Here is a 27965-nt window from a genome sequence, read left to right on the forward strand (position 1 = left end):
GAGTTGTGTATTGTTTTATGTTTTGAAAAACATGCCTCTTTACCACAAAAAAGGATATTAATACTGTCCCAAATATATATATATATATATATATTCCAAAAAATATGTTGGTTTGTTCAAAAACCCTTTTCTGAACACACATGTGAATGTGCACAGAGTAAATTTTTTTCTGCTCAACAATGTGGCTTCTTCTTTCAATGTTCAATAGCAGTTTTTTGCTTAAGTTGGTGTTTACAGTGACAATGGGGGTTATTTCCTAAAGGTAAATCCACTTTGCACTACAAGTGCAGTTTCAGTGCACTTTTGCAGTGCACTTGTAGTGCAAAGTGGAGTTTCCTTTAGTAAATAACACCCACAGTGCTTTATAATTTGCATAAATCAGGCCATTATCGTCACTCCAAAAAATTAATTCAGGGTGCTGAAAATGATGAATATTATTATCATTAATTCATTACATACATTAACAACAAAAAGAAGGTGTGTGTGTAGCAGACCCACAACATAAATAATAGTTAGCTGAAGAAGAGATTGTCACCTCATGTATCAAAGAAATTACGCTGGAACTATTGACTACTATTGACTACATGTCCAAAAATAAAAACATTGGCGACCCTAGGAGACAGCTAAAAGAAACACAAGCAGTAAATCAAAGGAAATATTTTTCATTTTAAAATACAAATTTATTTTAAAAATACATTTATTTAAATACATATAATGTAATGTTAAAGGATAAAACTTACCCTAATATAGTCCTTCTGCAGGACCTGAATGATGGCAGAACAGGTCTCTGGAATAATGATCCCCAGAGCCTGGGGGGAAATGCCTGTCGAGAACTTGATGTCCTGCAGACTTATCCCCATCGCCAAGTACCGCAAGGTGGCGACTAGCCTCTGTTCGGGAGTGATGGCTTGCCACATGCAGGTGTCCTGCTTTGTAATATAAGGGGACAGTAAAGCCAACAGATGGTGAAAAACGGGGTCCATCATCTGGAGATGATTCCTGAAATCATCAGGATTATTCTCACGGATCTCCTGCAACAAAGGCATATGAGAGAATAGGTCACGCTGGAGCAAACAATTCTTCGTCCATGAACTCCTCCTTGCCCTGTTCATGGACTGGACTTGGGTCAAAGTAAGAACCCCAACACCAAGCCCCTGCACAGCACGAACTGTACAATGAGTACATACCGCAACATGGCTTTAACACGGTCGGCTGGTCAGAACAAACTAACAGAACGCACTGAAAATCAGAAAGGCCTAAGAAGAGCGAGCTGAAAATCAGAAACGAACGGACAAGAACGCACTGAAAGTCAAATACATGCTATAAAAATACGCACTGAAAACCAGATGCGAAATGACTACACGCACTGAAAACCAGATACGAACCCACAAGCACAAACTGAAGAGCAGTAAAGAACTGAAAAGCATGAGGCTGAAAATCGCGAATCGTCTCTTACCAAACTTCTACTAACACGAGATAAACACGAGATTAGCAGAAGGAGCCCAAAGGGTGGCACACTGGCTATTGAACTTCCTCTTTATAGTGCTGTCGTACGTGTTGTAAGTCAGCACGTTCTTGACGATCGGAATTTCCGACAACATTTGTGCGACCGTGTGTATGCAAGACAAGCTTGAGCCAACATCCGTCGGTAAAAAATCCCAGGATTTCGTTGACGGAATGTCCGATTGTGTGTACGCAGCATTACTTGTCATGGATCGTTTTTCAACGAATGCCTCTTGGCAATATTACTCGATAAACAGGCCTTGCTGAATAATTGTACCATATCAAAAGTCTATAGGCCCCCGGATGTGATAAAATCTGGCCTATGCAACCACATTAGCCATGTCTTTGCACTCCATCCCTTACCCACTACTTTCACTGAGCTGGGACGAATGGTCATGGCAACATTACTGTAACTGATAAATCTCGTCCTATTTTGCACAGTCTTGAGTGGGCTGGAGTGCAAATTAGTGTTTGAAATACAGCTGTGTATTATGTCAAGGAAATTGCATATTTACTGGAAACTATGCTGTCCATTACTACTGTAATGTATTACATTCTGATATGCCTCTTTGGAATTCTGATTGTGTTTAAAGTGGTTGTAGAGGCAGAAGGTTTTTTATCTTATTGCATTCTATGCATTAAAGAGGTTGTAAACCCTGAGAAAAAAAAAGCCCTTCAGTGGCGCCCGCACACCGCTGAGATTGCTGACATCTTCCCTGGTGTTTCTTCCGGGTTCGCAGGCTCTGGCACAGTGAGTGTCCAGAGCAGCGATGAAGCGCACGCGCACAGTGGCCAGAGCACGCGCATGTGTGTGGGAGCCACCGTTTACTTCACGGGCTCTGAAGGTCTGGCACGGTAAGCTCTCTGAATATCTCCTAAACTGTTTAGGAGATATTCACAGTATCTACAGGTAAGCCTTATTATAGGATTACCTGTAGGTACAATTAAAAAATAAGACTTTACTTCCTCTTTATGATAAAAAGCATTCTGTGTGCAGCAGCCGCCCTAATACTAACCCGAGCTCCATCTCGATCCAGTGATGTTGCAAGAGAGTCTCCGCTGTTCGGGACTCTCCCTCCTCATTGGCTGAGACAGCAGCGCCTCGCCATTGGCTCCCACTGCTGTCAAAGTCATAGAGCCAATGAGGAGAGAAAGGGGGCGGGGCCAGGCCGCAGCTTCATGTCTGAATGGACACAGGGAGCTGAGGCTTGGCTTGGGTGCCCCCATAGCAAGCTGCTTGCTGTGGGGGCACTCAACAGGAGGGAGAAGCCAGGAGCACCGAAGAGAGACCTGAGAAGAGGAGGATCTGGGCTGCTTTGTGCAAATCCACTGTAGCAGTGCAGGTAAGTATAACATGTTTGTTATTTTTAACCCCTTCCAGACTGCCTTTCGCACATTTACTGTTGCAAGGTGGCCTGGCTGCACTTCGTGCAGTTGCCTCCTGCAGCGCATGCCCACTGATTGGACAAAGGGGGGAGCCAATCAGCGGGTCCGGCGGATGCCGGTCTGCCTCTCCTGTGAACGATCGCGGGTGGCCGGCAACCACCGGGCCCGCTGATTGGCTCCTGTTGTGTCCAATTACAGCGGGATAGGGGCTTCGGCGGGGCGCACGCGTGCACCCTGGAGCCGAGAAGGGAACTCATGTACAGGTACGTGATTTTGCGCTTAAGGGCTGCCCTGCCACAGTATATGTACATGGGGTGGTCCTTAAGCGGTTAAATAGGCTGCCCTATGTGTGTTTGTTGCTCAAAAGAAGCTCCTGCTCCATTATGGGCAACAAGCTTAGCACAAATTTTAAACATCCATTTTGCCGCAATTGCGGCAGAATCGCACCATGTTCGGGGGTGCCGTTAACAATCATGGCACCCAAATGCATGTTACATGGTTTGCCACAATTTGGAATCGTGGTGATTCTGCCTTTGATTCCAAATGGCCCAATGTGAACGGGGCCTCAAAGTACCTGTGTGGTAAGGTGACAAGGTAGGCGCACACTTGGGAGACAGGGACAGAAGGTGACAAGAGGAACCTGAGCTAAGACCTTCACTGGGTATTTTTATTTTGAATTAAAAGCTGCAGATTAGAACATTGAAAAAATGACTTTAACGTGTTTCAATGAGAGTTCAGACGCTGTGGTTAATGACATAGGACACTTCCATGGTGACCTCATTTTCCCGGTGTGACAGATTTGCTGAGCCACAACCAGGGTGACGTCACACGGTGAACAGTCTGAGGTGGAGGGCGCTCAATGCCTCCATTCATAGCCGCGTGTGGATGTGCCTGAGACCCCCGGACGCCCCCACCTCCCTTCTCGGGAGCGCGCAGGAGCGGGAGACCACAGGCGGGTGCGCGCTCCGTGTCAACATGGCGGCGCCGTGAGATTGTCTCTCGGGGAGTCATTTGGCTATTTGAACAGAGCAGAGCGCCGACGTGATATCTGATGAATGAAGAGCGGCTCGGTATGAGAAGAGAAGAAGGCTGCAGCTGAGAGGCTTCTCTATGACCCAGGAGGCCCTTCCTCCCCTGGCCGGAGCAAGCGTGGCTACCTAGGTGAGCCCTCACTCTTCTTAGCCTGCCGCATCCCCTCCACTTCCTCTGGCGGCCTCCAGCACACACCAGCCAAGGGCCCCCCTGACCAAGCTCCCCCCTTGTGCAGGCCAATAGGGGGCAGTGTGTCATTAGTGGTACAAAGTGCCCCTGGCATGGCCAGCAATGGGGCATGTTTGCTGGATACTGACACTTGCAGGGGTCACTGCTGCTCCAACTTTCTAATAGGGACTTGGAAACACAAAGGGGGCCCATTCAATAAAGTACTACTGAAGGCTTCCTTTAAAGTGTTCTGCGCCTACTTCATCAGAGCCTCCCACACTTTCCTCAGGAGTTTCCCACACCTGATATTTTCAGATAGTTCTTATAGGTGCCGCATTAAGGGTTCGTTCACACCAGAACGCAGTGAGGAAAACCTGCGTTCCTGTGCGCTTCAGGTGTCAACTGGCCCTAAGGCTAGGTTTATACCTGTACATGTCAGGAACACTTTCCCAATTCTCAGGCCGCCTTTTACCAGATGTGTGGGGATGCCAATAATTCCTAATGGCACCCCTGTGCATTGGCAAATGATTCTGATTTTCGTGCATACCATTATACATGATGCTGTGGGACTTTGAGTGTGTTGGGGGGTCAGGGACTTTTTTATTCCCTGTGGATTAAGCAGTCCATTGAAATGAATGGGCTGCCTACACACAGAACGCAGATTGCACAAGTGTGAACATAGAGTAAGGGTGGGGGGGTGTCAGGGACCTTTTTTTTTCCACTGGAACAGGCAACCCATTTAAATGAATGGGCTGGCTACATAAGTGTGACCATGGAGTAAAGCCTAATACACACAATGAGAAATTTGTAGAAAATACTGCTTTCGGAAGAATTGTGCGATAATCTGATCATTAGTACAGGCAGTCCACTAGTTACGAACGGGTTAGTGACTGCCTGTTTGTTCTTAAGTCGGATTTGTTCGTAAGTCAGAAGCGCATGCGCAGAACGGCAGAGACATCGTTTTCCGACATCGTTTTCAGATGTGCCTGCTGACGCCACCTCCCGTTCGTAAGTAGGAGTCGTTTGCAAGTCGGAGGTTCATAACTCGGGGACCCCCTGTATACAGCTTTCGAGAGCCGATCACAACAGATTATCTGAAGGGACAAACAACATTTTTTTTTTTTTTCTCATACAATACCAGAACGAACGATTTTCGTTTAATCGGCACAGTATTTGTCCAAAACAAATCGGAAGAGCAAGATCATGCATGCTGGGAAATGAAAGAATACATTACATCAATTCCGAAGCTGTATTCTGTCGTCCGAGGATTTTCGTAACTTTAGTAACCTCATCATTTTTGATATGAGACCAGCATGCAAAAAAAAAAAAAAAAGATAATTCGTCCGACGTTCTCTTCGTGTGTACCAGGCTTTAGGAATGTATCGCTGTGGCTGTGACAAATTCAAAGGAAATACTGCCCACTTAACAGATAAGCAAACTGGTAGTACTTCACTCCTCTATTTAATTTTATTTTTTTTTCTTATTTTTGCCCACTTAATGTGGAAGTAAACCCTCCTAATGTTTTCAGCCAAGTAAGCTGCCATCTTGGCCTCTGTTTAATCTTCAGTTGCCATGATGCTGCACATGTGATCATTTAAAACGCCACCCATCGGGTGGTTTGACAGTATAGTTGAGAGCACAACCAATGTGACAGTTCGCATTCCCGGCATGCCAGCAATGTAACTTTTTTTTTTTTTTAAACTTAAATCAGTGGGTTTACTTCTGCTTTAAAGTGATAAAGTCTCGTTTTTTTGTAAAAACAAATAACAAACATGTTATACTTACCTGCTTTGTTGCAGTGGATTTGCACAAAGCAGCCCCCTCCTCTTCTCGGGTCCCTCTTCACTGCTCCTGGCCCCTCCCTGCTGTCGAGTGCCCCCACAGCAAGCGGGTTGCTATGGGGGCACCCAAGGTGAGCTGCAGTTCCCTGCGTCCATTCAGACACGTAGCTGTGGTTTGGCCTCGCCCCCTCTCTCTCCCGATGTGCTAACTGACTTTGATAGCAGTGGGAGCCAGTGGCGCTGCTGCTTTGTCTCAGCCAGTCAGGAGGGAGAGTCCTGGATGGCCGAGGGACTCGTGAACATTGCTGGGCAGAGATGGGGCTCAGGTAAGTATTAGGGGGGCTGAGGGGGCTGCTGCACACAAAAGGCAATTTATCATAATGCACAGAATGTATTAAGATAAAAAACCTTCTGCCTTTACAACCCCTTTAATCATGACAGCTGGGTTGTCCCTAAAGGATAAGTTCACATTTCTGAACATCTTCTCCCCAAACTCGCTGTCACATTTCAAAAAGAGCGCGCCATGCAGGGCTCTGCCCACGTGATCGTGTCATTGATTCACAGATCCCTGTGAATCAATGAACTACAACTACCATTAGCCTTTGCGGCTTTCAGCTTGTAGTTCTCAATGAACTATCATTGAGCTTCCTGTCATTCAGTAACTCCCTGCCCATATCGGAGGCACGGGCAGACAGCTACACTGACCATCTGCATACTGTGGCATTACACCCATGATCTGCTGATCGTGGGTGCAATGCTTTACAGGTCCCTAATGAATGCCTTTTTTTTTTTTTAACCTGCAAAAAAAAGTACATTTATTGTTGGTGTGTGTGGTTTTTTTTTTTTATCCTATAACCCCTTGCCAACTGGCTAACGCCGATATACGTCGGCAGAAGGGCATGTACAGGCATATTAACGTACCTGTACGTTGCCCTTTAAGACGTGGCATTGTGGGCACGCGCGCCCGCCACGAGCTCCGTGAGTGTGAGTGGACTCTATATCTGTGGGGATACCCGTGATCGTCTCACATAGAGGAAGAACGGGGAAATGCTGATGTAAACAAGCGGTGATCAGTGTCATGTTCCACGTAGCCCAGCACTCCCACAGTTAGAATCACTCCCTAGGACACACTTAACCCCTAAAGCTCCCCCCTAGTGGTTAACCCCTCCACTGCCACTCACATTTACACAGTAATCAGTGCATTTTTAATCGCACTGATTGCTGTATAAATGTGGTCCCAAAATAGCGGCAAAAGTGTCCAATCTGTCCGCCATAATGTCGCAGTCACGATAAAAATCGCAGATCGCCGCTATTACTAGTAAAAAAAAAAAAAAAAATTATTAATAAAAATGCCATAAAACTATCCCCTATTTTGTAGACGCAAAAAATTTAGCGCAAACCAATCAATAAACGCTTATTGCGATTTTTTTTTTTTTTTATATGTAGAAGAATACATAAATTAAAATAAAAAAAAAAAATATATATATATATATATATATATATATATATATATATATATATATATATATATATATATATTATTACATATAAATTATAATTTATATATTTTTGGGGGATATTTATTATAGCAAAAAGTAAAAAATATTGCAATTTTTTCGAAATTGTTGCTTTTTTTTGTTTATAGCGCAAAAAAATAAAAACCGCAGAAGTGATCAAATACCACCAAAGAAAGCTCTGTTTGTGGGGGAAAAAAAGGACATCAGTTTTGTTTGGGAGCCACGTTGCATGACCGCGCAATTATCAGTTAAAGCGACGCAGTGCCGAATCGCAAAAAAACGCTTTGGGCAGCCAATTGGTCTGGGGCTGAAGTGGTTAAAGTAGAATTCTAGCCAAAGCCTGTCCCATCCTCTTCCTAACACCTGTGCTAACTAACCTGTGTAAAAAAGATCTGTATGCTTCCCTATTTTGCAGCTCACTCCAGTCTGATCACAAGATCCACTGTATCAGCCAGCAGGAAAGAAAAGAGCGCCAGACAATGGCTGGGACTACCTGGGAATGGTGACATCACCCATATGCTCCTATAGCCCATCCATTGTCGGCGCTTCATCCTCTCCCCTGCAGCCGCTGCTGGCGGGCACAGGGGACTCAGATCATGTGCCCTGAAAAAAAGGTATTTATATACAGGTTAATCAGCATTTGTTAGGGGGGAACTTTTTTAAGACTAGCTGGGCTTTAGCTGGAATTCTACTTGGTGACAATAACTACTTCAGCCCCGGAAGGATTTACCCCCTTAATGACCAGAGCATTTTTTTGCAATACGTCACTGCGTCGATTTACCTGACAATTGCGCGGTCTTGCGATGCTGTACCCAAACAAAATTGACGTCCTTTTTTTCTCCACACATAGAGCTTTCTTTTGGTGGTATTTGATCACCTGCAGTTTTTAATTTTTGCGCTGTAAACAAAAAAAATCGACAATTTTGAAGAAAAAACATTTTTTTTTGCTATAATACATATCCAAAAAAATATAAAAAAACAAATTTATTCATCAGTTTAGGCCGATATATTTTCTTCTACAAATTTTTAGCGGGACTGCAACATTGTGGCGGACAAATCTGACCCCAAATTACACTTTTTGGGGACCAATGACTTTATTACATTGATCAGTGCTAAAAAAATGCACTGATCAATGTAAAAATGACACTGGCAGGGAAGGGGTTAACACTAGGGGATGATTAAGGGGTTAAGTGTGTTCCCTCAGCGTGTTCTAACTGTAGAGGGGATGGTCTTTCTGAAACATGACAGAGGTCACTGTTCCTGATGAAAACGAACAGAAGATCTCTGTCATGTCATTAGGCAGAACAGGGAAATGCCTTGTTTACAGGCAGTTCCCCATTCTGCCTCTCCTCGCCGCAATCGCAGGCTGCCGGCAAACATAGAGTCCGCAGGCACGCTATCCTGCTTTTGCGGTCAGTTTGCGCAGGAGAGCTGACCTGCAGCAGTATATCTACGTGAGCAAGTCGGCAAGTGGTTAAAGGTTCGGATTAAAAAAAAATAAAAAAATGTTATACTTACCTGCTCTGTGCAGTGGTTTTGCACAGAGCAGCCCTGATCCTCCTCTCCTGGAGTCCCCCGACGGTACTCCTCCCCCTTGATCAGTGCCCCCATAGCAAGCCGCTTGCTATGGAAGCACTGGTGTGTGCTCACTCCTGAGCCCCAGAAGGAGAAAACTACAAGTCCTATTAGCCACTGCGGCTGACAGCTTGTAGTTTTCAATGGACTGTGACAGTGCTCATGAGCATTCTCGTAGTCCATTCACTCTTCTGCAGCTCTGAAACTGACACCCCATACAGAGGTATAGGCTCAGAGCTGTAGGAAGAGTCTGCAAGGTGCCTGACATTGCACCTGTGGTCCACTTATAGCAGGTGTAATGCTCTGCAGGCTCCTGTGAAAAAATAATAAATGCAAATGTGTGTGTGTTTTTTTTTATTTTTTTTAATTTTTTTTTTCCTTCCTGAAAAAATATATGCATTTATTATTTCTTCACAAAGGTGAACTTATCCTTTAAGTGAACTCTTCTTGGTTGGTGCCATACATTTTTATGTAGGATAGTTTGAGGCATTATAAAGTGTTTAAAAAAGTGTATAGAAGAAATAAGTCTGACCTCAATGTGTCACTGTTTTTGGAGACAAGTGACCGGGGGCAAGAAGTTTTGTGACAGCAATGCCTAGCCACTAGTAGTTTCCTTGCTGAAGAATTACCTGAGGGTGCCTGCATAAGGAACAATGGAACAATGTTAAAATGTGCCCTTTTGACAGTTCTTTGTTAATACATACAAGGAATTAATTGACCTGTTTTTCAGTACTTGCTGTACAAATCGCTTGTAAACATATATATTAAAGTTGGTCTGTTTAATATACCATTGGAAGCATCTGTTTTAATAAGGGCTGAGAAAATACTTAGGCTTCTTCCACGCTTGTACGGCTTGTCCCACAACTTGGGACTGCAAAGTCGTATGACAAGTCTCTCCCAATAATTTCCAATGACTACCATTCATATTAGTACGACTTTTCAAGTTGTGCCGACTTCAAAGTAGTCAATGCACTACTTTGGTCCGACTTTGATGTGAGTTACACAGGCATTCCCTGAAATCATGTCAAAATTGTGCAACTTTGAAGTCGCGATAGTATGAAAGGTGCCTTATCTGTCTTGTCCTGTGCTTTCTGTATACTTCCTGTGTTTTCGTAACGAGTATAAGCAGCCCTCCCAGTTTTTATCTTGGACAACAGAATAATTAGCTTATTTGGCCAAGTTCTCTTTTCAGTTTAAATACAATTGCTATTACTTATGTGTTCAATAAACATTTTGGGTTATTATTATTATACACAGTTTATATAGCGCCAACAGTTTACACAGCGCTTTACAATGTAGAGGGGGGACAGCACAATTACAGTACAGTTCAATACAGGAGGGCCCTGCTCGTAGAGCTTACATTCTAAAGGGAGGGGGTGGTGGTACAAAAGGTAATAGATGTGGGGAATTATATGATGGGGGTGGCTCAGGGACAGTTGTTAGGTGGGTGTGGGATAGGCTTCCCTGAATAAGTGAGTTTTCAGGGATCTCCTAAAGGTGGACAGGTTAGGGACTGATCGGATAAACCGGGGCAGAGAGTTCCAGAGGATGGGAGAGGCTCTGGGGAAGTCCTGAAGGTGACCATGAGAGGAGATAACAAGGGAGCTAGAGAGCAGGAGGTTCTGGGAGGAGTGGAGGGGACGATTAGGGCGACATCTGCAGATGATGTTAGTGATGTAGCTGGGGGCGATGTTGTGGATGGCCTTACATGTTGTGGTTAGCAGTTTGAATTTTATACGGTGGGGGTAGGGGAAGCCAGTGAAGGGATTGCCAGAGAGGGGCAGCAGTCACGGATCGGTTAGTGAGGTGTATTAGTCTAGCAGCAGCATTCATAATAGACTGAAGGGGGGAGGGTGATAGCCTGCATAAGGGTAGGCCATTAAGGAGAGAGTTGCAGTAGTGAAGGTGGGAAACAATCAAGGAGTGAATACGTTGCTTTGTGGTGTCATTAGTTAGGAAGGGTCAAATTCTGGAGATGTTGTGGAGGTTAGGGCGGCAGGATTTAGCCAGTGATTGAATGTGGGGGCTGAAGGAGAGGTCAAAGTCAAGGATAGCACCCTGGCATGTGTGGAGGGACCAATGGTTGTGCTGTTGATCTTAATGGTAAAGTCATGGGGGGAACGGGAATGAGGAAATTTAACAAGCTCAGTTTTAGAAAGATTGAGTTTGAGAAAGTGGTGTGACATCCATACTGATGTCATTCAGTAAGTTTGAGATCCGTGAGAAGGTTGAGGGGGTGAGTTGAGGAGTGGAGAGATAGATCTGGGTGTCATCGGCGTAGAGGTGGTATTGGAAGCCATGGGAGGTTATCAACTGGCCCGGGGAAGAGGTATAGAGTGAGAATAGGAGGGGCCCAAGGACGGAGCCTTGGAGTACCCTAACAGAGAGAGGAAGAGGAGATGGAGTTGTAAGTGACACTGAAAGTGTGCTGAGATATGTAGGAGGAGAACCAGGATAAAGCAGAATCCCAGAGGCCAAGGGAGTGTAGTTTGCGAGAAGTCTAAGAGTATGAGTATGGAGTAATGGCCATTGGTTTTAGCAGTTAGTAAGGCAGTTTCAGTGGAATGTTGTGGACGGAACCCGGACTGTAGGGGGTAGAGAAGGTTGTTGTCCGTGAGGTAGCGACTCATTCTGTCATGGACAAGGCGTTCAATGAGCTTGGAGGCAAATGGGAGCAGGTAGATGGGTCTTAAGTTATTCAAACAGGTGGGCTCTAGTGATGTGTTTTTTTGTAAGTATCGGGGTAACCAGTGCATGTTTGATTGGGGAAGGAAAGGTTCCGGAGGGGAGAGAGAGGTTGGAGATGTGGGTTAGGGAGTTTAGAATAGAGTGGGAAGGTGGTTGCAGTAATTGTGAGGGGACAGGGTCCAGGGGACAGGTGGTGAGGTGGGCCATGGAGAGGAGTTTATCAACTTCATCTGTGGTAACTGGGCAGAATGAGGAGAGTATTGAGTGTGGTGTTGGACCTGATGTGTTGGGTAGGGGAGGAAGTTGAATGCTGGAAATCTCCTTGCGAATTGTGTCGATTTTGCTTTTGAAATGGTTGGCAATCTGTTGCACGGTAAGCAAGTTGGTGGGTGGGGGCAGTGGGGGGTGTGAAGTAAGGAATTAAGGGTAGAAAAGAATTGTCGAGGTTTTGATGAGGGTTTTGTAATAGGTTTGTTTAGAAATGTGGAGGCAGGAGTTGTATTTGAGAAGGGCAGATTTGTAGAGGGTAAAGTCTTGCAGGGATTTAGATTTACGCCATGCTCGCTCAAGAGCACGGCTGCGTCTCTTGAGACTTCTGGTGTCGTGTGTTTGCCAGGGTTGTGGCAGATGGGGCCTGGTTCTGCATGTAGAAAGAGGAGCAAGTACATCTAGGGAGGATGACAGCGTGTTTTAGATTGAAGTGGTTAGGTCTGGGCAGGACAGGGGTGCGATTTTGTCGTAAAGGCCATCAGAAGCAGAATGAAGAAGGGAAGGGTTGAGGTTGCGAAGGTTTCTGCGGGTAGTGGTTTGTGGGTGGCAGCATGGGAGGTAGTAGACAAGGATCGTGTGAAATGGATAAGGTTGTGATCAGAGAGAGGAAAGGGGGTGTTAGGTTACCGGGAGTGCAGCGATGGGAGAATATGAGGTCGAGAGTATTGCTGGAGTGAGTGGTGGTTTGTGTCCATTGTGTTAGGTTTAAAAGAGAAGGTTAGGTTGAGAAGTAGTTGCAGTATTAACATTGATTGGAATGTTAAAGTCTCCTAGGATGATGGCAGGTACTTCAGAGGAGAGAAAGTAGAGTAGCCATGCAGAGAAGTCATCCAGAAAGCGTGACGCTGGTCCAGAAGGCCGATATATGACTGCGACCCTCAGACAAGCTGGAGAGAAAAGTCAAATGCAGTGCACTTCAAAAGAGCATGGGGAAAGAGGGAGATGTGGGAAGAACCAGGAAGGTGCATTGTGAGGAGAGAAGTCCGACGCCACCTCCTCTTCGTCCACTGGGTCTGGTGGAATGAGTCCAGAGGAGGCCACTGTGGGACAGGGCAGCTGGAGAGGTAGTGTCGAATTCCTGGAGCCAGGTTTTGGTAATAGCAAATAGATTAAGGGATTTGGAGTGGAAAAGGTAATCGACAGAAGCTAGTTTGTTGAAGACTGAGCGGGCATTCCAGAGGGCACATGAAAGAGGAGGGGGGATTGGGATGAGAAGGTGGGAATTACGACTACTGTTGGAGGAGAAAGACAGCCAATTTTGGGTGTGGGAGGGCTGGGGTTTGGTGCGATGTCCCCAGACATTAGGAGTAGTAGGAGGGTGAGGGTGGTAAGGCGGGAGTGGGATTTATAGGAGGGCAGTGGAGTGAAAGTGGTGATACTGTGTGGGCTTAGAATGAGCAGGAGGTGATACGTGCAGTAATATTGAGTGGGCAGAAGAGAGGGAGATGTGTACAGGTTGTGGGCTGGAGGGGGGGGGGGGGGGGAGAAGTGAGAGTTTGAGGAGAGAGGACATTATAGGAAAGATTAATGTGAGCATGTTGGAGGGTGGGGAGATGGGGATAGAAGGTAGGCTGAGGAAAGTTAGAGGATTAAAGGGAACTTAATGTAAAATAGGTTTGGAGCACTAATGTCTGCACTTGCTTTTTTTTGTAGCAGTGCTTTAGTCGAAGTGCCCGTCTACAAGTGCCAAACACTTGTCGCCGGAGTGACACTTTGCGCAAGGAGTGGCCAGCCTAAACTCTTGCCAGCCATCCCAAGAAATGAACTACATTTATACAGAGATGGTGTGTGGAGGGGGGAAGATTCACAATTTTTCAATTAGGCGCTAATAAAACCAGGCTTGTGGGTGGGTGGGGTTTTTAACTGGCCTGGACAGAATGCAATGCAAGAGGGGGCAACAGGATAAGGTTAAATGTTTGACCTTGTCCAAGGCCCCGTAATACAAATAAGTGACACTTTCAAAAATAAACAAACAAGTATAGACAGCAGATTCAAATTCTTAGTAAGGCAGAATTAGGGTTCAGTTAGGCAATGTAGTCCAGTGTTTAAGAGAAGAGTGGAGTCTGTGCAGTCACCAGAGGGTATGAAGAGTCAGGTGGGAAATCGCAGACAGGTACAGCGACTTTATGTTGCAGGGAAGATCTATGCAGTTACCAGAGAGTATGAAGAGTCAGGTGGGAAATAGGCATAGGTATGTTTCTTAATTGATTTATATATAGTTTTGAATAAGAGTGTGAGTTGAGTCCTAATCAGGTTATCCTCCCTTTTTTTTTTTTTTTTCTCCCGGGTTAATCTTCTGTAGCATACTGGGCACTCTTCCAACTGATGTTTTCGATGTAGGTTTCTTTTCCAATAATTTTTTTTATTTAAATATTTCAAAGGAGAATACAAAGCTCCAACATTAGCATGTAAAACTGTCAATATTCCAGAAATGCATACTGGAATGGGATGCAAATTTGATGTAGGTTTCCTGTTACTTTTATATGTGGGTGTTCCGGAACAACAAAATATTTAGCATTTATGTTATACAGGTGATACTCGAAAAATTAGAATATTGTGCAAAAGTTAATTTATTTCACTAATGCAACTTAAAAGGTGAAACTAATATATGAGATGGACTCATTACATGCAAAGCAAGATAGAAGCCGTGATTTGTCATAATTGTGATGATTATGGCTTACAGCTCATGAAAACTCCAAATCCACAATCTCAGAAAATTTGAATATTGTGAAAGGGTGCAATATTCTAGGCTCAAAGTGTCGCACTCTCTAATCAGCTGATTGAGCCATAACACCTGCAAAGGGTTCCCGAGCCTTTAAATGGTCTCTCAGTCTGGTTCAGTAGGAATCACAATCATGGGAAAGACTGCTGACCGTACAGTTGTGCAGAAAACCATCATTGACACCCTCCATAAGGAGGGAAAGCCTCAAAAGGTAATTGTAAAAGAAGTTGGATGTTCCCAAAGTGCTGTATCAAAGCACATTAATAGAAAGTTATGTGGAAGGGAAAAGTGTGTAAGAAAAAGGTGCACAAGCAGCAGGGATGGCCGCAACCTGAAGAGGATTGTCAGGAAAAGGCCATTCAAAAATGTTGGGGACTTTCACATGGAGTGGACTGAGGCTGGAGTCTGTGCATAAAGAGCCACCACACACAGATGGATCCTGGACATGGGCTTCAAATGTCATATTCCTCTTGTCAAGCCACTCCTGAACAACAACATCAGAAGCGTCTTACCTGGGCTAAAGAAAAACAGACCTAGTCTGTTGCTCAGTGGTCCAATGTCCTCTTTTCTGATGAGAACAAATTTTGCATCTCATTTGGAAACCAAGGATCCAAAGTATGGAGGAAGAATGGAGAGGCACACACTGCAAGATGTTTGAAGTCCAGTGTGAATTTTCCACAGTCTGTGTTGATTTGGGGAGCCATGTCATCTGCTGGTGTTGGTCCACTGTGCTTCATTAAGTCCAGGATCAACGCAGCCGTCTCCCAGGAGATTTTAGAGCACTTCATGCTTTCTTCCGCAGACCAGCTCTATGGGGATGCTGACTTCATTTTCCAGCAGGACTTGGCACCTGCCCACACTGCCAAAAGCACCAAAACCTGGTTCAATTACCGTAGGATTACTGTGCTTGATTGGCCAGCAATCTCGCCTGACCTGAAATCCCATAGAGAATCTATGGGGCATTGCCAAGAGAAAGATGAGACGTGAGACCGAACAATGCAGAAGAGCTGAAGGCCGCTATTGAAGCATCCTGGTCTTCCATAACACCTCAGCAGTGCCACAGGCTGATAGCTTCAATGCCACGCTGTATTGAGGCAGTAATTGCTGCAAAAGGAGCCCAAACCAAGTACTGAGTACATACGCATGCTTATACTTTTCTGAGGACCGATATTGTTACAATCCTTGTTTTATTGATTGCATGCAATATTCTAACTTTCTGAGATTGTGGATTTGGGGTTTTTATGAGCTGTAAGCCATAATCATCACCATTATGACAAATCGCGCACAAATCTTGCTTTGCATGTAATGAGTCTATCTCATATATTAGTTCCACCTTTTAAGTTGCATTAGTGAAACTTTTGCACGATATTTTAATTTTTCGAGTATCACATGTAAAGGTCTGAGAGAGGGGATGGTTAAGTAATCTTGCTAAGGACACTAGGCAGGGCTGACAACACTCCAGCTGGCCATAGACGGTTCGAATCTCGACCAGTTCAGCAAGGAATGGCCAGGATTCAAACCAGGTATAGGCAGGCCCAAGTTGATCGTCCGCTAGCAATTATCATTGTGTTCTCCTGGCGGGGATGGCTTCCCCGGCAAGACCATCAACATTGTGTGTGTGTGTGTGTGTGGGGGTATATATTATAAAAAATTATACACACACGTATGTATATATACAGTCAAAAGAAAACAGAATTTGCTGCAATACTTCACCTTTTTTTGATCCTTTGAGGTTATCAGTAAGCGCTAGCAACAGCGTGGAAAGTGTCAACTTTTACTGTACCCCACACTGTCTGTGATGTATTTTGCATGAAGTGTTGCAGCGAATTCTGGATGTCTTTTGATTTTGTATCTGCAGACGAGCTGAACACCTTAATCTAAATCCTGGCTATGCTGTGAATGGATGGTTAATGTGTTCACCTGGAGTGGCTTTCTCTGCAATGGTCAACACTGTCTGTTGATAGAGGAATCAAGTGAATTTGATTCCTGCAACCTGTGGTTGCAGGAAAGAAATTTGCTGCATCTATGGCCGCTCATCTATGGCCTGCCTTAGACCACAAAAATCCAGTATGACGTACTGCATATTTTTTCCCCCCTTAACTAACATATTGGGCGTTAACGCAATCGCATAAATGTGTGTTAATGAAATTAAATTGGCTAACACTGCACCCCAGTTTGCTGGAAACCACACCGGACCCTTTTTTTTTTTTTTTTGTAATGCAGCGCAGAAAATTTTGTGCCAAATGCTGCCTTAATGCATTGCGGTACCTCAGCATTACACATTGGGGTTCGATGTTCGATTTACTAAAACTGGAGAGTGCAAAATCAGGTGGAACTCTGCATGGAAACCAATCAGCTTCCAGTTTTTTGTCAAAGCTTAATTTGAACAAGCTGAAGTTAGAAGCTGACTGGCTACCATGCACAGCTACACCAGATCTTGCACTCTCCAGTTTTAGTAAATCAATACCTGTGTGCTATTGCACCCCCCCCCAGCTTTCTACTCACATGTGGGAGAGGAAGAGAGACAATTACAGAAGCAAGGGGGTGAAGTTTTAGGAAATCCTGTCTATAACGTGAATTTATTGGCATTGTTTGGAAGGAGAATTTGGGAGAGCAGATATAGTAGATTGTAGTTGGATATGGACTTAAATTGGGTAATTTTAACCACTTTAATACAGGGCACTTATACCCCTTCCCGCCCAGACACTATAACCAGACAAAATTATTTAGCACTTTTAGTTTTTATTGTAAAATTTTGCAAATAGGTAATTTTTTCTTCATAAATTTGGGCCACAATTTATACTGCTACATATCTTTGGTAAAAATAGCCCAAATTAGTGTATATTATTTAGTCTTTGTGAAAGTTGTAGAGTCTATAAGCTATGGTGTTAATCATTGAAAAATCATTGAAAATGTATCACACCTGATGTACTGATCTTATTTCTTGAGACACTAGCAAGCCAGGAAAGTACAAATACCCCCCAAATGGCCCCTTGTCGGAAAGTAGACAGTCCAAGGTATTTAGTAAGAGGCATTAAGTTAGTAAGAGGCAGTGAGTTTGAAGTTGTAATTTCTTTTTTCCACAATTCTTGGAAAAACTAAAGAATTTTTTTTTTTTTTTTTTACTCAAACTTGTCATATTCACAAGTCATTTCTCACACACCCCAAAATACATTCTGCTACTCCTGAGTATAGCGATACCACATGTGTGAGACTTCCACACAGTCTGTCCATATACAGAGGCCCAACATCCAAGTAGCAGCTCCAGGCCTTCTAGGAGCATAAATTACACATATAATTTTTTGACCACCAATCACATTTTTAAAGGCCCTTCATTCTAATGCCCCGTACACACGATTGTTGTCGGAAATTCCGACCGTGTGTAGGCTCCATCACACATTTTCCATCGGATTTTCCGACACACAAAGTTTGAGAGCAGGCTATAAAATTTTCCGACAACAAAATCCGTTATCGGAAATTCTGATCGTGTGTACACAAATCCGACAGACAAAGTGCCACGCATGCTCAGAATAAATAAAGAGATGAAAGCTATTGGCCACTGCCCCGTTTATAGTCCCGACGTACGTGTTTTACGTCACCGCGTTTAGAACGATCGGATTTTCCGACAACTTTGTGTGTATGCAAGACAAGTTTGAGCCAACATCCGTCGGAAAAAATCCTAGGATTTTGTTGTCGGAATGTCCGAACAAAGTCTGACCGTGTGTACGGGGCATTACACATAGTACATACCAAATAACAAAATATTACCTGTGGTTTTAGTAGTGCAGTGGTCCACAGAGGAGAGCATTGGTCCAGGCAACAGGCCAGAATGTGGTCAGCGACGGCAAAAGCAATAGTCCAGGCAGCAGGCAGGAATACTCTCCACAGTACAGGCAGATATACTGTCAGCACAGCCAAAGCATTGGTCCAGGTAGCAGGCAGAGATATGATCAACACAGCCAAAGTATTGGTCCAGGCAGCAGGAAGAAACATGGTCCTTAAAGTCCTGGGTCATTAAAGGCAGCTATATGGTCATCACAGCCAAAGTATTGGTCCAGGCAGCAGGACGGACTATTAAGCTTAGGGCCAGGGGGGCCAGGGCTAGAGGCTTCACCCACCCAAATCTGTTTGAAGTCTCCAGGCACCAGACCCTGTTCTGGGAACACAGAAAAACTAAAACTGATCTTCTCTACTCAGAACGCTATTCTGAAGCCCCTCACATATGTGAGACCCCTGCGTACTAAAAGTAGAAGGGCAAAAGATCAGTCCAAGTGGAAGGCAAAAACATGGTCGATTTAACAGGCCGAGGTCAGTGCATGTGGAAATTGGAAAGTTTAAAACGGCAGGTAAAGGCATCGTCTGTTAAAAATAAGGAGAACTAATATCTTATGGATGATAACTTCTGAAGCAATCTCCTATACACAGGCCAGGTTAGGAGGGACATTGGGGACAATAATAGCTGGTAGCTCTTCTAACTGGCGTCTTCTTCCGGATTCTGTAGGGGGAATGTTATAGGGAAAATGATGCTCCTGAAGTCGACTCAAAATATCAGAACAAATGATACCTGGGGCTGGTCCTTGCTGGTAAATCAGGGCAGTGACAATGTCTTCAATATACTTGAGGTAGGTGATGGGTTGATTTTTGGTAGCAGACATACGAATTTCGGGTTGATAGTATCTGGTCATTTAAATCCCCCCGATATTCAGGCTTTACAGTGGGGCCGCGTCTTCTCTGATTCTCCACCAAGGTGTCATCGTTGATGGTAGACCTCATGTGAACATCTTTCTTGTCCTTCCACTCCATGGCCAACACTTCTTGGTCCTGATCTCCTTATTCTTTTAGGAGGGACAGTTTCCTCCGCTGACTCGGTCACTGATCCGATGCTGGCTTGTATCCCGAACCAGAATCTGATTATGAGAGCTTGCTGCTCTCATCATTCGACATAGTAAGGATGTTATATGCCTCCTCAGCTGTGAAAACTCTTTGGGACATGATGGCGGTACTGATGGCGGGCCTGTGTGACGGTACTGATGGCGGGCCTGTGTGACGGTACTGACAGGTCACTGATGGCGGTCCTGTGTGACAGATCCAGATGGGCTGTGTGGCAGTACAGGTGTCAGGTTCCCTTTCTTTGGGGGGGGGGCCCGTGTTGTGCACAGTAAGGTGTAATAAACGCAGGCAGACAATAAATCGCTCACAGATCTCCTGCTCTCTCCTCACACGATCAGTGTGTGAGCAGAAGAAGCAGGGATCGCCTGGTAACGGCTCTGTTGTTTACACTTGTGACCGGCTGTGATTGGGCACAGACGATCACGTGGTAAACTGTCAATTTAATTGTCTGTTTACCCTGATCGGGGATGTGCTGTGTCCGAGGGACAAGCGTCATCCCCCGATCGTCATGGTGCCCGCCCCCAGGGGCACACATCCTGCTGGACGTCATATGATGTCGGTATAATTTAATCACTTTGCGCATGTCATTTTTTATATGGTGCATGGGAAGTGGTTAAAGTATAACCAAAGCTAAAACTTTTTTTTCCCCAGTCGTCTTCCAGGACAGCCCTTGAGAGATGGAGTCCCTCCCATCGCCACAGGAAACACATTGCCACAGTTCAAAAGGCGGTCCCTCAGGTCCCTGGCCAGTCATTTGTATTTCCTCTGTCGGAGGAACATGTTGCTAGGAATCAGAGAGGGACTTCATCTCTCAGGGGCTGCCTGAAGGAAGTGGAGACCGCATAGGGGGACTGGGTCCTAACTGTCGGCTCCAGTGAAGTTCCTACCTTATGGTTTTTTTGGGGCTCGGGTACCGTCCAGCATGATAGGAGCAGACCCGTTACCCCCCTCCTTCCAGTGCCCAGGTGTGCCAGTGGCAGGGTGATGCAGGTTCCCCCAGGAGCTGTGTAGGTGGATTCATCCATCTCAGCTCCTTGCTGCAATGGGGACCGGAGACGCAGTTTGCGTCGTTTCTGGCAGCACCGAGTCATCATTGTGCCGAAACTTCTGGTTCCGGGTCTCCAAGGGCGCAAGGAGGAAGGGGAAAGCGAGGAAAAGATGATTCGCACTCCGGTGATTGCTCTTAAGAAGTATAATATTTATTGACAAGCCACAGTGACCAAACGCAAATAAGAACAGGAATGGGAAAACCCAGGCTGGGCCTACTATTCCTGACCAGTGTCCAGCAATACCGGACTAGCGGCAGGATCCAGAGCAGGGAGGGGGGGGGGGGGGCCATGGAGGCAAATCCCCAGGACACTCTGGCAGATGCAGGCGCCAGCTAAACCTAGGTAGGCTGCTGGGCAAGCCCTGTACTGAGGTTTCTTCATGATGGTAGTTGTAAGGCTGGGACTTGTAGTACTCCATGGTGGTGGATACCTCACTGTCTCGGGAATATGCAGTTTGGTGGTTGCAGCACGGGTGTATTAAGAGGGTAGGGGTTTGATGCTAAGATCTATCTATCTATTTTTTATTTTTACACGCTAAGGAGGCTCCAAGGGAAAACAAGTCAGGCCGCAAAAAGTGCCCTAACTGTGGGAACAAGTTATCCTCAGGCTCTAACAAAGCTTTATGCAGGCAGTGTATTGCAGGCTTACTAAACTCAGAGGCAGACACTCCCTTGGCTAAATTCCTTAGCTCCTTTTAAAGGTGAGATGGCATCAACCTTTAAATCTCTCAGGGAGTTAATCGCAGATGTAAACACGTCTGCTTCCACCAGTAGAGCAGCTGCGATTCCCTCTTCACCAGGCCTTTCAACACCCAGCTCTGGGGAGCCCTGTGGAGTCAGGGAGCATAGCCCCATCCACGTTAGTTAGCCCTGAATCCTCTGACGCAGACTCAGACTAGTATGAGGATCAGGCTGTAGCTAACAAAGCCACAAAATACAAGTTGTCCCTTGGGGAAGTCGACGAGCTGTTGAGCGCTATTTATGATACATTGGAAATTGACAAGGAAGAAGTTCAGTTGTCCAGGCATGATAAGATGTATGAGTCCCTGGGGTAAAAGAAGGCGAAAGTATTCCGATACATAACGTACTTTCTGACCTTGTCCGTAAGGAGTGGGCCGAACCGGATAAGAAAGCTTTCTTTCCAAATACTCTTAAAAGAAGATTCCTCTTTCATGAGAGCCCAGAGGCGGTCTGGAATAAAAATCCAAAACTAGACGCCCCGCTGTCCAAAGTGTTGAAACAGTCTGACCTTGCTTTCGAGGACATGGGTCATTTAAAGGACCCAATGGACAGGAAAACAGACGTAGTCTTAAAAAGGGCCTGGGATGCATCAGTGGCAGGCCTGAGGCCAGCTCTAGCCACTTCTTGCGTAGCTAGAAATCTGGAGTTCTGGTTGTCACAACTACAAGAACACCTAAAGGCAGGTACTGGATGAAAACTTGAGGGGGGGGAGACACAGCATCCAAAACACGCCTATGCCAGTGTCCCCTTTACAGGAGACTTAGTCTTCAGCCCTGAATTAGATACCGGCTTAGAAAGAATGGCGGATAAAAAGAAAACTTTCAAAGGAAGTTTTTTCGTCCTTCAAGAACCCTACAAAACAGAGGACTTCAAACCCAAAAAGCCCTGGACAGGGCAAAAAGGGAAAGGAGAAGGGGGTATACTTTTTAACCACCCCAGTGACATCAGGGTCCTTGTGGGAGGAAGATTAGAAAATTTTCTCTCGCAGTGGGAAAAGATAACCTCAAACGAGTTTGTTTTAAACATAATAAAAAGAAGTTATGCGCTGGAATTTCACAGCGACCCACCCTCAAAATTTCTAGTGACAAAACTTCCAAGACACTCAGAAAAGGCCAGGGCCTTACCATTACTAATAGGGGAGATGGTGGATCAAGAGGTATTTGTGGTAAAAAAAAAATGTCAGGGAAGTTCAGATTAATCATGAACCTCCGACCCCTGAACCTCTCCATCCGATGCAAAAGATTTCGGATGGAGTCCATTTACTCAATAATGAACCTTCTCCAAAAAGAGGTGTTTATGGCTACCCTGCATATTCCAATAAGGAAGGAATGCCAGAAATTTCTTTGTATGGCGATTCAGATAGACTCCAAAGTTTATCACTTTCGGTGCACTTCCCTTCGGACTGTCGTCCTCTCTGAGAATTTTTACCAAGGTTCTCGGAGAAGCACTAGTTCCGTTAAGACTTCAGTCAGTCTCGATCATTCCGTATCTAGGCGACTTGCTCCTCATGGCCCACTCGGAGAAATGACCTTGTCAGGACTTAGAGTTAACACAACTCAGCCTGAGTCAATTGGGGTGGATAATCAGTTTGGAAAAATCCAAAACAACCCCAACACAGAATATTCTATATTTGGGCTACAAGATCCTGTCTGTAGATCAAAGGATAGTCTTGCCGGAAGTAAAATATATTGAATCTGAAGCAGAGGATGTCCTTTCTTCAAACCAGCACCAAATGTACAGTGAGAGAGGTGATGTCAGCATTAGGACTTAAGACAGCAGCAATTCTGGCCGTACAATGGGCCAGGTTCCACCAAAGAGACCTTCAGAGGTTTGTGTTAATGGTTTAAAGGACAAAGATCAAGAAGAATACGTATTGATCCCCACCAAAGTAAAACGTTCCCTCTAGTGGTGGAAGGACACGGAAAATTTAAACAAAGGGGTGCTCTGGGTCTTGCCTATCACATCTACACTGACCACGGATGTGAGCAGTTGGGAATGGGGAGCCCATCTCAACTCATGCTGGGCCCAGGGCAGGTGGACGCCAGAAGAGAAACAATTCTCTTCCAATTGGAAGGAACGAACAGCTATCCTCAGAGCCCTACTAGCGTTTCAGGACACAATACAAGGTCACCATCTACAAGTCCGCTATTTATAGAAAAGTCTGGAGGAAGTTTAACAGCTGGTTAGATAGCCGAGGTGAGGTAAACAAGGATACAACAAACGTCCTACAGTTTCTCCAAGAGGGCATAGACAAGGGATTAACTCCTAGTACTATTAAGGTTCAGATAGCGGCCTTAAGTGTGTACCTGGAGGAACGATTACAGGAAGACCCCCTCATCGCTAGGTTCTGTAAGGCAATTACTAGACACAAACAAGTCAGAGTTAACATAACTCCAACCTGGGACCCATCAATCATCCTCAGGGCCTTTTTGGGGCCACCATTTGAACCTATCTCAGAGGCCTCTCTAAGACTGATCACATTTAAGACAGTGCTTCTCGTGGCAATCACTTCAGCCCGTAGGGTTAGTGAAATTCAAGCTCTCTCCATTAGAGAGCCATTCCTTCAGATTCTTGAGGACAAAGTCATCCTAAAGATGGACCCTGGGTTCTTGCCAAAGGTGGCTTCTAGGTTTCATAGGTCGCAAGATATTGTCCTCCCTTCATTCTGCCAGAACGCCTCAAATGAAAAAGAGAATCAATTTTATTTACTAGATGTGAGGCGGTGCATCCTAGAGTACCTAAAGGTAACCAAACCATTTAAAATTACGGATTCACTTTTTATCCTCTTTTCTGGACAACGTAAGGGACAAAAGGCTTCTAAGGTCACCATAGCTAGGTGGATCAGGCTGCTATTGCAGAAGGGTATAGAACAATAAATAGAGATCCTCCTGGGGGTGTTCAAGCCCACTCCACAAGGGCACTCTCGGCATCCTGGGCAGAAAGAGCTGGTGCCACCCCGGATCAAATATGTAAAGCGGCTACATGGTTAAGCTTCTCCACCTTTACAAGGCATTATCGACTAGACTTAATGTCCAGCCAGGATCAGGCTTTTGGGAGGAAAGTCCACCAAGCCGTGGTCCCCCCCTGATCTGGTAAGTACTTGGGGATTCTCTCAAGGGCTGTCCTGGAAGACGACTGGGGAAAACCGGAGTTAGACTTAGCGGTAACTCCTTTTCCAGTGGTCTTCTAGGACAGCACGATCCCACCCTTGAATTACATTGATGTATTAATGTTATTACCTGTTATGGTTATGTTTTTTAGTTCCATCCTTCGGTTCTTGGTAAGTGACTGGCCAGGGACCGCCTTTTGAATGGGACTTTGAGGGACTCCATCTCTCAAGGGCTGTCCTGGAAGACCACTGGAAAAAGAGTTACCGGTAAGTCTTACTCCGTTTTTTTTTTGCTAGCGTGAAGAGGAATTACAACAACTGTCTATCTTCGTGATAAGGAGGTTCACCCTCCCATTTGTCCTGTTTATCATTGAAAGTGAAAGTAAAAGAAAATCCCAAATTTTGGGTTGTCTTTAGAAAGGTAATAGTGGGGAAATCTTCCAATGGGGACACTAGTTCTAGTTTTTGAGTGAACATTTACGTAGCATCATATCTATAAAGATTATATCTATGACATTTGGGTATATTTCTGTTTTTCCCTGGACTATAGCCATAATCTGACCATGTGATTCCTTTGAGGCTTTGTGGCGATTGTCGCTGCCTATTACTGTCACAAGGGATATTTACATTCCTTGTGACAGCAATAAAAGTGATGATAAAAAAAAATATATATATATAATATATATTTAAAAGGACAGTATAAAAACGTTGAATGTACAGAGTATCGGCTTTCAGACTGAAAGGCAGCTGAAAAATCTGTATCTGCCCCGAAAAACCCATATCGTTCGACCCCAAATTTACACACACATGTATTTTTCCTAACAAATTAATTTAAGACCATGTTGCAAAAATGAATACACCCCAATGAAAGTCTTAGGAGCAAAGCTAAGTTATAGATCCCTTTCACACTGCAGTGCCGCCGGTCGTTTTTGCAGTGCTTTAGCAACGCTTTTCAGGCTATAGTGAGCTGGTTTCCCGTGACAACGGGACCTTTAAAGAAAAATCAAAAAATGACCCGTTTTGTGGTGTATTTAAGGTGCTTTGGAAGTGCTGCCCATTCATTTCAATGTGCAGGGGCGTTTTGGGAGTGCTACCCGTCCCAAAGATGCTGCTTGCAGTACTTTTACTAATGTTCTGCAAGCGCACCGTCCCAGTGTGAAAGCACACAGTTCAGAGAATGGGAGGCAGTTTTCTGACACTTTACATGCGCTATTTCTAGAGCTAAAATGCCTGAAAACTGCCTCAGTGTGAAAGGAGTTATAGAAAACAAAATCCTAATTAACAAGAATTGAACTATAGGTGAGTCTATTTATTAAACAATTGTCCAGCAGACAGTTGAACAGTGTTAATTAAAGAAAACCCCTTACCACTTCATGCTGTCAGCAATGGCACCACATGGAAGAGAAATGTCACAAGGCCTGAGACAGAAAATAATTTCTTTACACAAGGAAGGTGAAGGCTACAAGAAGATCAGCAAAGCTTTACTTATCAGTCAGAATACCGTAACAAAAATTATACAAAAACGTAACAAAGATGGAACTGCAACCATCTCACAGAGACGTCCAGGCCGTCCACTGAAGTTAACACCTCAACAGGCATGTCTTCTGATGAGAAGAGTTGAAGAAAATGATCATGCAAGTTCACTGCGGTTAGCTAAACAGTAGAAAGCCAAACTAAGGTGATTGTTTCTCGTGACACAATGTTGCAGAGGAAGGCATGCATGGGTGTCATTCATGAATGAAGGCTTTCCTAAAGTCCATGCACAAAAAAGTCCACCTAGAATTTGCCAGGGCCCATGCGGGAAAAAAGACGACTACTGAGACTCTGTACTCTGGCGTGATAAGACCAAGATAAATGTTTTTGGAACTGATGGCTTCCAAACTGTATGGCGTTGCAAAGGTAAGGAGTACAAAGAAAAAATGTATGGTGCCTACAGTAAAACATGGTGGTAGCAGTGTCCTTCTGTGGGGCTGCATGGGTGCTGCTGGTGTCGGAGCTGCATTTCAGTGATGGTATCATGAATTCACTGATGTACTGCTCTATATTGGAAAAAGATGCTACCATTACTCTGCCCTTGGTTGTCATGCACAACATGTCCATTTTCATCAGATCTCATCCGATCCGCCAGGATGGATGCGAACGTATCACCATACGTCTGATTTTAGCAGATCGGATGTCAGCAGACATGGTCACCGCTGCATCCGTCGCTCTATAGAGCAGAGGAATGCTCCGTTGGTCCCCCGCTGAGCAGGCAGATGACAAGTCCGTCTCCGCTCACTGTGCAGGGATGGACTTGTCAGAGCCCCGCTGCTCTCTATGGGGAGATCTGATGAGAACGGACAGCCTGTCCATTTTTCATCCGATTAGATCCGCTAGACGGATGGCGAACGTATCGCCATCCGTCTGTTTTGCGTGAAACTTGTTGGATCAGGTGGCAGGCGGGTGTCAGCGGACACATCTCCACTGACATCCGCCTGCCCATAGAAGTAGATGGATGGCCCGCTCGGATCCGTCTGGAAAACAGACAGGCGGATCTGAGTGGGCCTATCGTGTGAAAGGGGCCTAAAACTGATGATTTTGTAATCTAAGTTATATTGTTAACCTTACTTTCATGTAATGAGCTAAACAAATTTTCTATAAAATTCAGTTTTGCCAACTTTTTGAAAATTGTTCTTGTGTTCATTGAGATATTGATTAAAATCTTTTTCAAAAGGGGTGTACTCATTTATGCTGAGGTGTGTGTGTGTGTGTGTGTGTGTGTGTGTGTGTATAGATCTCTTTAATAGTCCTTCCTGTAACAAGACAAGCTAGTCTTCGGAGAATGTGAGCCAGATTGTTATTGTTGCAGCTGCCCTTCAGACATGTAAACAAAGTTTATGGTATCCTCCAGACTGCAGTCAAAAGGAGCAGTGGTAAAACCCAGATGGGTTGGAGAGGAGGAGTCAGACAGTCTTTTATCTGCAGATGGGATTCTTTGCATTTTACCTGGACTGGAATTTAGGAAGTTAGCAGGGTTCCCTAGAATAGATTTCTTTCTGATAATCCTTTTTGCATTGTGGAAAGGAAGAAGTGGCTACATTTTGTTGCAGCATTTGAAACTTTTGCTGTGGCTCTTTACGCTTTATCTGGATTTCTTTATTGTACTGAAGTTTACTTTGTTTCAGTAAAATTGCATGGTGGTGATCGATCCTATCCTAAATGGTACTGCTTTTCAGGCTACAAGGCACAAGGATATATTGTCTGGCCTGGTAAGTGGCATATAGCAATGATGCCATTATGTTTTTATACCCAGACTGGGTAACTACAGTTTTCCACACTTGATGTAAAGTGAATATTTGAAATTAATATGTTTTTTAATTGTACATTTTAGTTTGTAACTCAAGCTACTTAAAATTAAAATAAGAGGGATTGTTTGTGTAGATATGCACTGCTGCTGACACATCAACAAAAATATTAGCTTTATCATGTTTCCTGGCACAAAAAATGATTCCTTTTTTTATTTTAGAATTTTTGAATCTGAGACATAGGAACCAGT

At 44.7% G+C, this 27965-nt stretch overlaps 1 protein-coding gene across 3 annotated transcripts in view; it reads left to right on the forward strand.

Annotated features, from left to right (window-relative positions):
* Positions 1 to 3701: 3701 nt before the first annotated feature.
* SCML2 (Scm polycomb group protein like 2) overlaps positions 3702 to 27965 on the forward strand; it is a 192952-nt gene continuing 168688 nt past the window's right edge. For 2 of the 3 annotated variants that reach the window (XM_073615174.1, XM_073615172.1), the window contains exon 1: positions 3702 to 4050. The gene's annotated coding sequence lies outside the window, so the exon portion shown is untranslated. Of the gene's footprint in view, positions 4051 to 26034; positions 26330 to 27965 lie in introns of those variants that run through there. The other variant, XM_073615173.1, reaches the window with a different exon arrangement.

This window comes from Aquarana catesbeiana, linkage group LG02, assembly GCF_042186555.1.
Source record: "Aquarana catesbeiana isolate 2022-GZ linkage group LG02, ASM4218655v1, whole genome shotgun sequence".
NCBI lineage: Eukaryota > Metazoa > Chordata > Amphibia > Anura > Ranidae > Aquarana > Aquarana catesbeiana.